The sequence below is a fragment of the Procambarus clarkii genome, chromosome 89 (genome assembly GCF_040958095.1).
Source record: "Procambarus clarkii isolate CNS0578487 chromosome 89, FALCON_Pclarkii_2.0, whole genome shotgun sequence".
In the NCBI taxonomy this organism is placed as follows: Eukaryota; Metazoa; Arthropoda; class Malacostraca; order Decapoda; family Cambaridae; genus Procambarus; species Procambarus clarkii.
In genome coordinates this window covers 18,769,034-18,783,881 of record NC_091238.1, presented here as the reverse complement: position 1 = coordinate 18,783,881, position 14,848 = coordinate 18,769,034, and the positions used below count along the sequence as shown (strand labels likewise).

General features: G+C 39.0%; 2 long non-coding RNA genes across 2 annotated transcripts; one reads left to right on the top strand and one right to left on the bottom strand.

Moving 5' to 3' along the window:
• Window positions 1-3: 3 nt before the first annotated feature.
• Window positions 4-11,312, top strand: LOC138359178 (uncharacterized). Its single transcript, XR_011225847.1, has 5 exons — window positions 4-18; window positions 3,705-3,893; window positions 6,751-6,914; window positions 8,162-8,260; window positions 11,214-11,312. It is a non-coding gene; the product is annotated as an uncharacterized lncRNA (long non-coding RNA).
• On the bottom strand, window positions 11,267-14,848 carry LOC138359181 (uncharacterized). Its single transcript, XR_011225850.1, has 5 exons — window positions 14,717-14,848; window positions 13,442-13,662; window positions 13,000-13,053; window positions 11,842-11,887; window positions 11,267-11,281 (listed from the first exon to the last, which is right to left on the bottom strand). It is a non-coding gene; the product is annotated as an uncharacterized lncRNA (long non-coding RNA).

Genomic DNA, 14,848 nt, shown 5'->3' with positions numbered 1-14,848 from the left:
AATTGTGAAGCCCTCAAGGTAAAGTCATCCTCATCTCTGTTATCTGGCTGAAGGAAAGAGATGGAGTTCAAGCAGGATACCCAATATATGTGGTGGTGACAGAGTAAGCAGAGGCACCAGTGATGGCTGGGCTAGGAACAATGTAGGGAGTTCCAGTGGGATAAACTCACTGTGGATGCCACAGAAGGATTGACATTTGGCAACATATCTGGAATAGCATCATAGTATACCACATTTAAGCAGTGATGAACTTCATTGTGTGGAAGATTGTGTAAAGGACCCCCACATGTAGCTGGAACTGTAGAGGTCATGAGGCACCTATCTTGAAAGGTAGCATAAGGTAGGCTTGCTCCATTGCTATCCAGTCTCTCTCTGCACTAGGGTGGTGTAGTACAATTAATGTTGGCATAAGGAAGGGAAAATGTTCTCGTTACCTTTTCACATTTCAGCTTTCTAACACCAAGCCTTATACCAAAACAATGCAGCCATACTGCAACACCATACTAAAATGCCATTACACAGTAATCACTCACTCCCATAAGGCCTCTGAAGTTGACTGCCCCTATATGCGAGTGAATATCAGGTTATACTGTATTTAAGTAGTTCTCTTATACCTCATTATTCTGGGGCCATTGACATGTTGGTTATGGAAGTTATCATTGCAAGTTTCTATTAATTTAACTCAATAACACATGTACCCTCATGGGGTTACCTTGCGATGATTTCGGGGCTCTACGTCCCTGCGGCCCGGTCCTCACCTCAACCAGGCCTCCTAGTTGCTGGACCAGGTTGCTGACATATAAATCAGCCTGGTTGATCAAGTATCCTGTGGAGGTGTTTGAACCTTAATTAACAAAGATACGCTAATAAAGCCTAAAATATTACATGCCTCCAGAAAGACAGAGCTATAATCGTTATTGTGAGTGCATCAAAGGAAATATATCATGTTGGAGACCAATGACATAGCAATTTTAATTTAAGTTTCGAGTCCCGCCCGGGCGAGAGAGATGGGGCGACTCTCGCCCCATCTATTGGAGATTCTGTCCACTAAAGACCCAAAGCTACTCAAACCTTCCTAGCATTACGTAAGCAATGAAGTAATATGGTATATTTACTCACTGTAATGTGGATGCTGGATGCAGAAAATGAGAAAACATAATTTTACATTGAAAAAATATAATTTCATAACAAAATAAGATGTAAATATGTAATATCAAAGGAAGTCGATGGTCCAAGCAACAATATCGTGAAGCGACTTATCCAAGATATATTGCTCTCTGGAAAGTGTTTGCTGGCATATCAACCTTCTGTACACAGTGATCCAGTCTTCAAACTTCTCTGCTCAAATTATCGCAAATTTAATTTATGATGTTAACAAGTAGAATACGTATTTTTAATCAAATCTAACGATATTAACAAGTAGAATGCGTATTTTTAATCAAATCTAACATAACTAGCCAGAAAACGTTAAAGATTATTTAAAAATACATGGTTGGAAGTTAAATCAACTCCATAGAACAATATTTTTGTTATAGATACTAATCGTTATTTGTTGGTATGCGTTCGCTACTTAAACTATCATGTACTGTATTTATGTAAAATCTCCGTTTCTTCGGACATGGAACACGGAACCTTACAAGCTCTCTGATTTACTGTTTAATAGAGATTCACAAATAAGCTTATGATTGTATACGTTATCAAAAAGGCAGTGACAAAGTCAATTTTGCATTTTAATCACAGAGATTAGATCTTAGTGAGATAGGAAAGATATTCATATTTTAAAGAAGGATTTTTGAACCATCGCTCTCCCTATCGATAGAAACTAACTTTTTTTTTTGTTATTATTAACAAGCTTAGGTATACACAGTAATGTGCTGCTACCCTATTCTATATGAAAGATTACACAGTGTATATCAAAAACTAGCTATAAGTTCATTAAATATTCCCATCTCACAGGATGGTTAGTTATACATGGAATCGGGATAAAATACCAGCCTCAATAAAAAAAAATCAACTGTGACTAACAAGAACACCACTTACGGGCTATTCATGCCCGTGCTACCTTTTGGGTGGCTTAATCCTCATCAATCAATCACAAGAAACAAGGGATACATCTCCCGTCACGCAGGGTCCAGTCGCACCTCCACAGATCTCCAGTATCATCTATTGATACTGTTAATGGTTCAAGAGGATTACCACTTACGGGCCTTCCTCAAGGTAACAATCAGGTGAGAACATAAAATATAAGGCTGATCTATTAGCCTCCGTTAGCAAAATCCGGGTACAGCATAAGAATATCTTCCAATATTCCTAAGTGTGTGAAGTAATTACAGAGTTCAAAGTACCTTATACCATTTGGTCTGAAGTCACTTATAACAGGGCAATCACAGATATAGTGTTGGTGAGTATGTCCCAGCTCTTGTTCACATAGTTTACAATTGGAATATTCACCATTGGGGGCTATTCATTACCTGCAGCCACCTGCGATACATATCGATATCCTAGCCTAATTCTGGCAATTACAATGTCACACTGTCATTGTGACACTAGTGGAAGTTTTATGCTGTCCGTTCATATAATTCTCGATTCTAAACATGTTTACTTAGTTTAGTTCATTAATTATGCACCCCATATATCATCTTGTGGGCGGTAGTGGAAAAGGTTACAGAGGCACATAAACATGTCATAGCTCTTTATACTCTTACTTTCTGGCTTTTGTGTGTCAGTGACTGCTCTTCTGTCTTCCCTAATTTCCTAAAATATTGCGGCTTTGACAGAAGAGATTGGAATGCCCATATCCCACTCAACTTCAGGCTTATCACATTCAGTTTTAGCTGCCTTGTTTGTGTCATCATGCTGGACAACACCTATATGAGAAGGTATCCATACAAATGAGACTTTGAAACTCCTACTGTTTGCAATAATAATGTTGTTTATAATGGAAGTTACAACTACAACCTTTTGAAGATCAATGCTAATTTTATCTAGATAATGTAATAAACGAAAGTTTTCTATGTCAACAGAAAGGCAGAAATATAAGCTACACTTTAAATACTTGTCATAAATATAACTGAAGTGAAAGCGAAGATATATGCATTTGATACTGTACAGTTTCTTGATGGCTTGCTCTAAGAGTGTGAAGCCCTTCACACCAGCCTATAAATTGTGTAATTTATTTCCATATATGCTAATTAACCTTAAAATCTATATGTCAGAAGGAAGGAAGATGTAGACGTTAATGTGACAACATTTCAAGAAATATCTCTCTCTTTAAAGTTAAATAATACAATCCTATCGCCGGTGTCCGGACACATGAAAGCTACTTAGGTATCAGTGGCCAGCCAGGTGGAGATCACAGGCTGTACAATACTGATAAATTATGTAATTCACAGAGATACGTTGATAAATATTAATGTTTTATATTTTATTAAAAATACAGATATATACTTTGTTTCATACGTTAAATGTAACAATATTTCAGTATATATTATATAAGCATAGTATATATAATTCAGTATATACAATATATAATAAGAGTGTCAGACCACGGAGGAAGAATTGAAACAGGAATTTCCTTTAGTACTTTCTTATATTAATACATCTTCAGAGCGAACCATTCCTTCTGAAGATGTATTAATATACGAAAGTACTTAGAGCATTCTATTGTGGTTTTAATATTGAACAATTATACATATACGAAACAGACAAATCTGGTGTCCGAAAAAGTAAAAATATTAGTGTGCGATGTGATCAATGTAAGGGGGATATTGGGTGTGCCTCGTATCCCCTACAACAACAAGAAGTTCGAGAGCGATGAGGCCGCCACCTACTAGCTTCAGGATGTCGTCGAATCTAAATCAACAATATACTACCGCCGCTACTTTCTCGGAAACGTAAGTACCTGCCGCTTTACTTCTCTCACCCTGCCTAGCCTGGCCTGGCCTGACCTGGCCTAGCCAGACCTGACCTGGCCTAGTCTGACCTGACCTGGCCTAGCCTTACCCAACACTAATCACCACACGTGACAGCCCAAACGAATCGCAAATAAGTACACGTAACAAGTCATATGCCCGGACACTCTTTCACCTTGGGGACTGAGTGGTAACTATTGTATAGAAGAGCCGGCTCCCTGAGAGTGGTAAGAGGGCGTGATAAGAGGCTAACGTGTGGTCTTGAAGGAAGTCGATAAAGCAGACAATTTTCAAAAGGAAGGGCAGCATAACGAGCAGACAGGAATGGACAGACAGTCGGTTATCCCATAATGTGTAATACACCCCGCACAGCATGGGTGGAGTGGGGGGGGGGGTTGTAGCAGGGCACAGTATGGTGATGGTGCGGGTGAAGTACACACCCACTGAATTCCTGCCATCAATAATTGTTTTCATAACCATTAGAACAATGGCATCCCTCCAGCCACCATCCTTCCACTGACCCCCTCCTCTGGTCCTCCACCTCAGACAATAACCCCCCACACCCCCTCTCCCTTCCAGACATCAGCATGTCAAAATCAGTACCATAATGTGTTTAAACTATTTAAACTAAGTCATTGTGTATCTCAAGGTATCTTAATTCATTTGAAAGTGTACATGTGCATTCGTTCATATACTCGCCTAATTGTGCTTGCTGGGGTTGAGCTCTGGCTCTTTAGTTCCACCTCTCAACCGTCAATCAACAGGTGTACAGGTTTCTGAGCCTATTGGGCTCTATCACATCTACACTTGAACCTGTGTATGGAGTCAGCCTCCACCACATCACTTACTAATGCATTCCATTAGATATAATCATATATGATTACACATAATCATAATCATTCCATACACATAATCATATATGTGTACGTCAATGTATACATACATGCGTATATATACCTCATATTAAAATACTGATAAACGAATGACCACGAACAAATTAATTTATAATTGTAGCATTATATATAATTTTAATAGACTAATTACGTGTTTATACATTTGAATGGTCCAGACAGGTGGCCAGCCTTGGACATATACACTTCTGGTAGGCACAATGACCTCATGTTAGACCCTTGATAGATTATGTGAGAGAGAGAGAGAGCTGGGGCAGGGAGGTGCGTGCCCCAGGGAGATAATCCATGCCCATGCCCCGCCTCGAGGTCAGTTCTCGAGTCACACCAAGAATAACAATCGAGCAAGTTGTCCTGACCAGGATGTGGCATATTAGGGAGGGTTGAGGAATAGGAAGCCTGTCTGATAGGGCTCTTGGCAAGCAGCTCTCCCTCAGAGTACCTATCTATATGGAAGAAATGTATCTAGGCCCTCCTCCCCCCTGCCTATTCTCTCTCCCCCACCTTTCTTCCTTCATTTCCTCCCTCCTTCCCTCCCCCTGACTGGTGAGAGAGTAGGAGTGTGAGAGTGGTTAGAGAACTCGTAGTTCTCACGCTCGTGAAATTGTCTGCGACCCTGGAGGAGTAGAGCGGAGGGGGAGGTGAAAGTAGGTGACGATGGAGAAGTAGAGGGGAGCATTATATGCAGTGAATGTAGGTGTCTATGGAAGAGTACATCATAGAGGAGGGTGAAAGGAAGGTGACGATGGAGGAGGAGAAGGGAGGGGGTGTGAAGGTAGGTGATGATGGAGGAGTAGAGGGGAGGAGGGGGGCAAAGGTAGGTGTCTATGGAAGAGTACATCATAGAGGGGGGTGAAGGTAGGTGGCGACGGAGTAGAGCAAAAGGGGTGGGGGTTGAAAGTAATCCTGAGTTTAATTTTTTAGTTATACTGTATATAGTGACACCTCGGCTTACGAATGAATATTTATGAACTTTTCGGGTTACGAGCCTAATTTCTTCAAAAAATTTGAATCGGGTTACAAACTTTGCCTCGGGAAAGGAGTTTGTTGATATATGTATGGGCTGACCTAGCGCGTGGTGGCATGGTGATCGCGCCTCAGTTTACCAGTGTCTCCTGCCTAGTAAGTATCGCGCCTGAATTCTTTGTAAAGCATTACATTTGTTTTGGGATTTTTGGCTATTTGAACATAAAATTTGTTATGATATATCTTGCCATGAGTCCCAAGAAAGCCAGTGGTAAGGTTCAAGCCAAGAAAACACATGTGAGAATGACCATAGAGGAAAAACAAGAGAGCATTCATAAACATCAAAATGGTGCACAGGTTGTTGAACTAGCTAGGCAGTACAACAAATCTATGTCAACAATATGCACTGTACTTGCTAAGAAAAAGGACATTATGAACATTAAAGTGGCAAAAGGCATATCAACAATCCCAAAACAAAGAACACAAACACTTGAGGATGTTAAAAAGTTTTTATTAATTTGGATACACAACAAGGAGTTAGCAGGTGATAGCATTTCAGAGGCCATCATTTGTGAGAAACCAAGGCATTTGCATGAAGACCTTTTAAAGAAAACCCCTGGAACGAGGGGGGGGGGGAAAGATGAATCAAGTTTGAAAATGTGAAAAGTTTGTGTGACAATAGAGCCTCGTGGAAAACTTTTGCTGTGGTCATTACCTGGTGGAATGCACCCAGGATGGAGTATTAGGGCTATACATCTTTTAAATCATAAAAGTAATAAACATTTCCCATCAACCTTACAAACAATATTAACCTATTTTCATGTATTTCCCCCGTGTGCATTTTAACAAAGTTGCTAAATTCCCTTTATCATTCTGTAAAATTTCAATTACAGTATACTGTATATAATTTTGTTAGTATAAATGGACTGAATATTCTGAAATTGCTATTAATTTTACAATTTCAGATTCAAAGGTGGTCTGGACACCCAATTTGGTCAGACAGGTGAAGAGAGCATTTAGGATAGTTCGAAGAGATGAAGATGGTCGCAATTGTGTTCGAAGAGGCAAACGCCCCCCCTTTGCTCCTGACATTATGTTCAACCATTGACCTCTGCACACCTAACACAAGGTAGGTTGAAAACTCCTCCTTCATGTCATTGGTACATTAGCCAGAAACTCAGGGCTCATGTAGGAATATCCCTAAAAAAAAAAAAGTGGCACCAACAATGCATCCTCCAAGTCTGGAGGATGAGCAGGAGCATTGTCGAGAAGCAGGACCTTGAGTGTCAAACTTTTCTCTTGCAGATATTTTTTGATGGCAGGGCAAACCACTCCACATCACAGTTTTTCTGTACGTTATATATTTTTTAAAACTCTTGGATTTTCGGAATGATACACGAGCAAGGGTTTAATTTTCAAATCGCCACACAGCACAAGAGTTAGCCTATCCTGACACAAGTTAGCCCAAGTTAGCTTGTGTCCGGGCAATGACGTCTCCTCTTGGGTAATGTATGTCCTCTTCGGCAATTTTTTCCAGGATAGCTATGTCTCCTCACAATTAAACACTTGTTGTGGAATATATCCATCAATACAGTATCTACAAAATCTTTAAAATCACGAACAAATCTTTCAGCCCCTACTTTGTCTGAGCTGGCACCCTCACCATGCCTCACAACACTATGAATACCACGTCTTTTTTCAAAATTTCTCAAACCATCCCCTACTCACCTTAAACTCTTTCGTATCTGCAAAACTCGTTCTAGGGGTTTTCTTTATAAGATCTTGCATGAAGATTTCATTGTTGACCAAACCACACACTAGAAATTGAATAGACGACGACATTTCGATCCGTCCTGGACCATTATAAAGTCGATTGTGATGAGATGAGGGAAGCAAGAGCATTAAGTAGGCAAGAGAGAGAGGTGAGGAGATGGCAAGTATGTACGTATGTACATGAATAAAACATGTAGATGCTTATACATAACGTGTGTAAATAGTGTAATAAACACAATAACAGTATTTTGGGAGGAGGAATGTTGGCGAGTAATGTGTTGGAGGAGGGAGGGAGGACTGGCAGGGTGTGGCAGCTCACTCATGTTTTTTGGGCTCACCATACCAACATAGTGGATCGTTATGGTGAATACATACGTTGATGGGTATATACAATGTGTGTATATAGTGTAATAACAGCAAAAACACTGTTTGATTGTAGAATATGTCGCATATATGAGGCCCATAATTTTGAGCATAGCGATGTTCTATACTTTGAATTATATAAATTCCACAAATTACACACTTTTAAATAATATTACAGCAAAAAAAAAAGAAGAAATGAATGAGAAACTTCAAAATAATTGCGCAACATTTTATTCGCAGCAACTGCCGTCGCACGGGGTGGCGGGGCCGACAGACCCCCATCGCTCCAACGCTCAGCGCCCATAATTTGCTCAACTTCCCAGCTCCATCGCAGCTAAAGTAAGTCACATACAATATTTTTTGTTTAGTTTCCCCGTGATCAGACTCTGCATTTTAACAATATAAGAAAAGAAAAAAATTTTTTGGAAAGAATTTATTTCTTGTGCACCAGGGTGTTATTTGGAGACAGAGCAGTTCAGTGGTTAACTACTAAATTATTTTTTCTCCCACACACGCATCCCCCTAGGAAGCAGCCTGTAACAGCTAACTCCCAGATACCTATTTACTGTTAGGTAACAGGGGTCATCCCCTTTTGTACAAAGAATCTGCTAAAGCTTTTAGGGCTAATCTTTGACACTCGTTTGTCTTTGTCGCCCCATATTTTTTACGTCCGAGTTGAATGCTCTAAGGCCCTTAACTAACTGTAGGTCATGTCCCATACTTCTTGGGGAGCTAATCGACACTGCTCCTCTCTTTACATTCCTCTCTCGTTCTGTCTAAACTCGATTATGGCCCTGTTTACTCGTGTGCTTCTCCTTCTACCCTTCACCATCTGGACACACTGCATCATACTGGGTTACGGCTCAGCTCTGGTACCTTTCCTTCGACACCTACCCTAAGCCTGTATGTTGAAACTGGCGTCCTGTTTCTACAGGATCGCCATGATCGCTACTGTCTTCTCCACCTTGCACGGTCCTTACAGCACCCTCACTCTTGCTTATGTCATGCCTTGACCTTTACCCATCCTGTGGTTCCTGTTCCCCTTCACCACCTATCTCTTTCTGTACGGTTGTCTCTCTTACAAAATGCTCTTTCAGTTTGTGTTACCAATATTTCCCCTCGTGTCATTCCGTCTTTGCCCCTATGGAGGGGTCCCCGTTCCTAAATTCTGTAAGCCTTGACCCACATGACTAAAACTTTTACCCCTCCTACAGTTCTAAATCACCTTTTCCTTGAACACTTTTCTTCACACTTCCACTCTATTTCCGTCTTCACCAATGGGTCTTAAGTCTGCAGACGGTGTAGGCTACTCTGTTGTTTTTCCTGACTGCACCTTTGTGTCTCCTGCCTCCGGAGACTAGCATCTTCATGGCAGAACTTTATGCTATTCTCTATGCTCTTCATCAACTCTTTTCTCGCTGTCAATGCTCCTCTGTGTTTGTAGTTGACACTTGCAGTGCCCTCATGGCTCTAGAATCCTTTAATCCAGTCCATCCTTTGGTAGTTGAAATTCAACATTGGCTGTTTCTTATTTCTAGTAAATTTAAATCAGTAGAGTTTTGCTGGGTTCCCAGCCATATTGGTGTTTCAATGAGCGTGCGGATGCTGCCGCTAAGGAAGCTATCCGTTCTTGTCCCATCTCCCGTAAAGGTATTCCTTATTCCGACTTTTATCCTGTTATTCATTCTTCCCCGTTGGCAGGGTTGTTGGTCCTCTGTGGTTGGTAACAAGCTGCGTACTCTCAAACTTAGTGTGTCCCCGTGGCCTTCCTCCTACCACCGTAACCGGCGGTGGGACACTGCTTTGGCACGGCTGTGGGTTGGTCATACCCGCTTAACCCACGGTCACTTAATGGAGCGCCGCCCTGCTCCTTATTGTCCGAATTGCATTGTCCCTCTTACAGTTGTACATATCCTTGTTGAATGTCCTGACTTCCAGGACGAGCGTGTGTCTTGCTTTCCGACCGTCCCTCGCAGTCACTTGTCCCTCGATAGAATTCTAGGTGAATCGGATACTTTTGATATCGTTCACCTTATGCATTTTTGTTCTCGTATTGGCATTCTTGGTGATATTTAGCGCCCTCTGATTATTTCGCACTTTGGTGCCTTCTTTTGGTAATTACCTTACCTTCATTGTTGTTTCATTTTAATGTGGTAGTTGTGATATGGATTGTTCTGGCTCACGTGCAAGGTCTTGGATTTTTTCTGTTTTATATTAAGAAATTGCCAGTCTTGTTACTATTTGTAGAGTTAGAGATCTGCATTAAGGCCTCAATATTATATTCTTTATTTTTTTTATAAGATGTTATCAGCAATTTTTGTGGTTGGTAATATTTAGATTAATGTCAGTGATGTATATGACAAGGGTTAAGACCCCTTGTGATATGACAGCATTTTTCCCAGTCATTTCTTTAACAAATGAAAGGGTCCTCGTAACCATTCTTTTGGTCTTTCTACCATGTACCTGTTTGTTGCTTCTTTCTTTCATTTGGTACTTTGGCTATTAAAACAATGGCCTTTGGTAATGTTGCAATTACCATTTTAAAAAAAAAAAAAATGAGCAGGTTCATTAGGCAGGGTTTGTTTGCTAAAAAAAGTTTTACAAACAAAAATTCCATGCCTTCAGGATCTTGCAGATGTTAGGTCAAACTAATTGACAGTAATCTGTTTTGCCCCTTTCAAACAATGATGGTTTTAGTCTAGGTAAAATATTTCAGAATATCTGAAGTTTGGCAGACAAATTTAATCAAAGCTCTTATTTAAGTTACCAAAGACTTTGTGAAAACCATGTTGTATAGATGCTTCAGTGTCACTTTTCTAATGTTTTGTAAATTTAACAATGATTAATTTTAATTAGTTAATTTAGTTAACTAAAGAACTAAAGATTTAGTTAATTTAATTATAATTTGTACAAAACTTAGGTGTTGCATAGCTTTAGTCAATATTTTAGTTTTCATATTTGAAAGTAAATTTAAAGTTTCTTCCACTTTAATATTTCAGACTAATTTGTAATATTTTAGTGTATGTAAATTGAATGGGTAGTCCACTTTTACATCTTTTCAGTGCATTTTGCATGCACCTATGTAACAAGTTACAAATAGGTGTAAATTTTACCAAGTATTTATTTTCAAAGTAATAAAATTTCAGATGTTTAAACATTGCATCAATAGTAGTAAACAATTTCCAGCATAATTTCAGGATAAGGTATATAAAGTAGTTTCATTAAAATTGTTTTATTTAATAAGTTTTACATATAGTATTTATAATACATCTAATATTTATTACTGTTTCAGGTTGTGGGACAGATGCTCCTAGATGAACAGAAGATCCAAAAGGCCAAGACAACTCCAGAGACAATCACCTGTAAAAGAAAAATAAACATTAAATAGGGACACTACTTTTATTATCACCAATGCCTAATAATAAGCCCAAAAATCCTAACATCCTATCTTTCAAGATAGTCTCAGCAAGGCCTATACCTTCCTCTGGTTTTAGTGCAGAGCTTGTTCCCTGAATGGGTGCATTACATCCACCACTTTAGTGCCATCAACACATTGTACATATGCTTTACTGAAAGCACTGTACAATGCATGCCAGGCACTAAAGTTTTGGATGCATCCACCCATTCAGCAAACAAGCCCTGTGAGAATTAACAATGTAACCATTGTTAAGGGTCCCTAAACCTATGCAAATCTAGTCCATCTATTAGATGGGTAGTAGAGCAAAGCTCTCAAAAAGCCAAGCCAGGGAAATCTGCAGGACTGCCTGGTCCCCTTTTATGAAATGGGGTAGGATCAGTACAAACTGCATCATCCCCTGTGGGTTGTAACAGTAGGACATGGTTACACACCTATAAATGGACTAGATAAGAGAATTAAGATTAGGTCATTGATATAGCTAAAACATCAAATTCAAACTCACCCCCTTTTGCAGAGTAAAGGTGCCCCAGTCCATGCATCACTTTCACCTGAAAAATATTTCAACAAAATTTCAGATTTAAAGCCAATCTTACTTTACTTTTCAAATTAGCATTCAGTACTTTACAAATTCAGATAGAAAAAATTTCTTTAAGGAATTTACCTTTCCTACATATTCTAGTAGCAGTAGTAAAGATCTAATTTAGCAATATAAATATATATGGCATCAATTTGCCAAGTTTCAGTAAATGTCATTTGAGAAACTATCCACAACTGCACTTCTATGGCAATTTACATTTATCTTTAGCCATTGCTATATTGTTTAAGTTATTACTATTTTTTTACTTTTATGCAAATCTATTCAGATTAACCTTTACTACAACTCGCCTGATTCTGTTTAGGCAACTGACAGAGGGACTTCTGGACTTTCCAAACCACATTCTGGAAAACTATATAAATTTAAAACCAAGCTAAAGTAAATTGAATATTTTTTACTTTCAAGGGAAAAAATACAATCACTTAAAACAAAACTTTTCCTGCCATTAACTTTGACTCATGATTACCCTTAACAGTGTTATACATTTATAGATTAAAGCTTATTTAACAAACATTTAATGTTAACTAAACAAGATTTATTTCATTAAAATTATTAATAAAACACCCTCAACTATGCTGTTTAAGATCTAATACCCCACATTACAATTTTCACAATTTCAATACATTCCTGAAAGGACTAAACTTGCAGATATGGTACCCACTAGCCTAAGCCTAGACTTCCATACCCTAATATTTGTAACGGTTCTATTGTTACGTAAAGTATGGTGACAAACACAGACACTAAGATACTATATATATATTTGGTCGAATATACAGAAGTACACAGGTGATACGTTGGTGTGAGTTGAGCGCACTGAGCGTTGGTACAGTATCTCGCAAGTGTCTGCTCTAGACCACACTTGAAAGACTCTGGTTTAATGTTTGCTATCCTGCTGCTTATATGCCCGGGCAACGCCTCACCTCATTCATCTCCAACGGTTGACAGGAATATTAACACTATATTTGGAGCGAGTATATTATTGGGATAATCTACTCGCTACATATTTAATAGGTTTTTAGCAATTAACTTCTACCCTCTAATTCCAATGTACACAACACTACTTACTGTAGATCTGCAAGTATTTTCCTGCAGCTCTTTGTTGCCAGGACCTTCCACAACCTGTCATGTTAACAGTAAATATTACTAAAAAGTCATTTGCATAGCGACGTTATTTTGTTCATACCTGTACCACCAGTTTAACAGTTCCCGTTTTAAATGGCACACCAAGTATCTTGTTGCCCCATCTTAATTACAAACAAAGCTATAGTCATTTCAAGTCAACATCTTATACAAATAAGCATCTTATAGCTTCGTAATTACAATTGTTACTTAACCTATTATAGGTATAGGTTAGGTAAGGTCGGTGTTTTCTATGAAGCTTTTCAAGGGAAACTTATGTTAATGCATCACCTATGCACGCAACTAATAAGTCAATATAGACTTATTAAATTTGCGAGAACGGGTTGCAAAAGGGAGGGGGGGGGTGTCCGTTTACTGTACCACTTACATTTTAGTGTGGGCTTCATCCACTATTCTGATGTTAGCTGGAACATTTGTGCCAGCTGCCGGTTTGAAAGGGAGGCATACCATGTGCCAATTCAGGAAGCTTTCCACGTTCCTCACTGCATGTCAGCTCAGGACCTCACTACCATGTTGGGAGGCAGTTGAAGACTAACCAATCAACATCCCAGGCTGGAGAGCAGTGCCAGCTCGGGGAGAATTTACCACCTGCAAAAAATTTAATACTCTTAACAATCTACACCATCTATCTCATCTTTACCTAGCCCCCAAACCTCACATTTGTCAGCATTAAACTGCATCTGGTAGTCTTTACCATTTCAAAACTATATAGGGCATCGGTATTTTTTATTTGCCAATTCTGCAACTATTGCAGTCTAAACCATAATCTTGCGAATAACAGAGGTCCAAGGAGAGCTTTTAGGCACTACTTACAACACTTCTCCAAACTTAACCCCATTTATACTAATTTCCTTTGGTATAGCCATGACCTAATCAACTTCAGTCAGCATTCCCAATGATCCGAGCCACTATCAAAATCTCTGCTGAAGTCAAGGTACACAATCACAAACCTTATCACCATTTCCTCAACTATGCAACCTAATCCATGAACATTTAGTAATAAAACTATGCGATTCATGTATCTAGTCATGTTTCTCAAAAAGAGTAGAGAAATGGCACTTGCAATGTTAGATTCTAGTAACTTTCCTCACAATAGACCAAGCTAATTGGTCACCAACTTAAGCGTTAAAGTTAACTCAAACTTTTCCTTTAAAACTTGCTATATTAGGAACTTTCCACGACCGGCCTTTACCCGACATAATTAAATAGGGTAAAAACGGTATATTAAATGCAGTAAAACTGCGGTAAATTCAATATGATAAACTTGCATTCTTTAAGCATGGGCTGCATAGTAAGTGAACTAAACTAAATGTTAAGCACCCTGGCAAACCACTTCGTTCTATTCAATTTCTTTATTTAATCACTTTGTCCGGCTAGGATTTTTAGATTAGATTAAAGGAACACCCTCCCTGGTAACTGCTGAACTAGTTAACCAAATACTCAAATTTAGGTAAAATACTTTCATAAAACCCGTCTACTTCCCCCACCAGTAGACTTGTTCAGCTAAAGGCATAATGTAATGTTCCACTTTAGTAAATAAAGACTTAAAAAAACACTACCCCATCTGTGTAGTTACCGGTTACCTGACATTCTACGCTTAAAATAACCCATCTATTCCCCATAATTGTTCGATATAACTTACCTCTCACCCGCTGGTCGAGTACACTGCAGTATATATCCTCCTCCATCACTCAGCGCGTGGATACTATTTCACTCTGGCCGCAAATTGCCTCAAATCACCTACGTTGTCCATAAACATATATAGAAGAGCAAC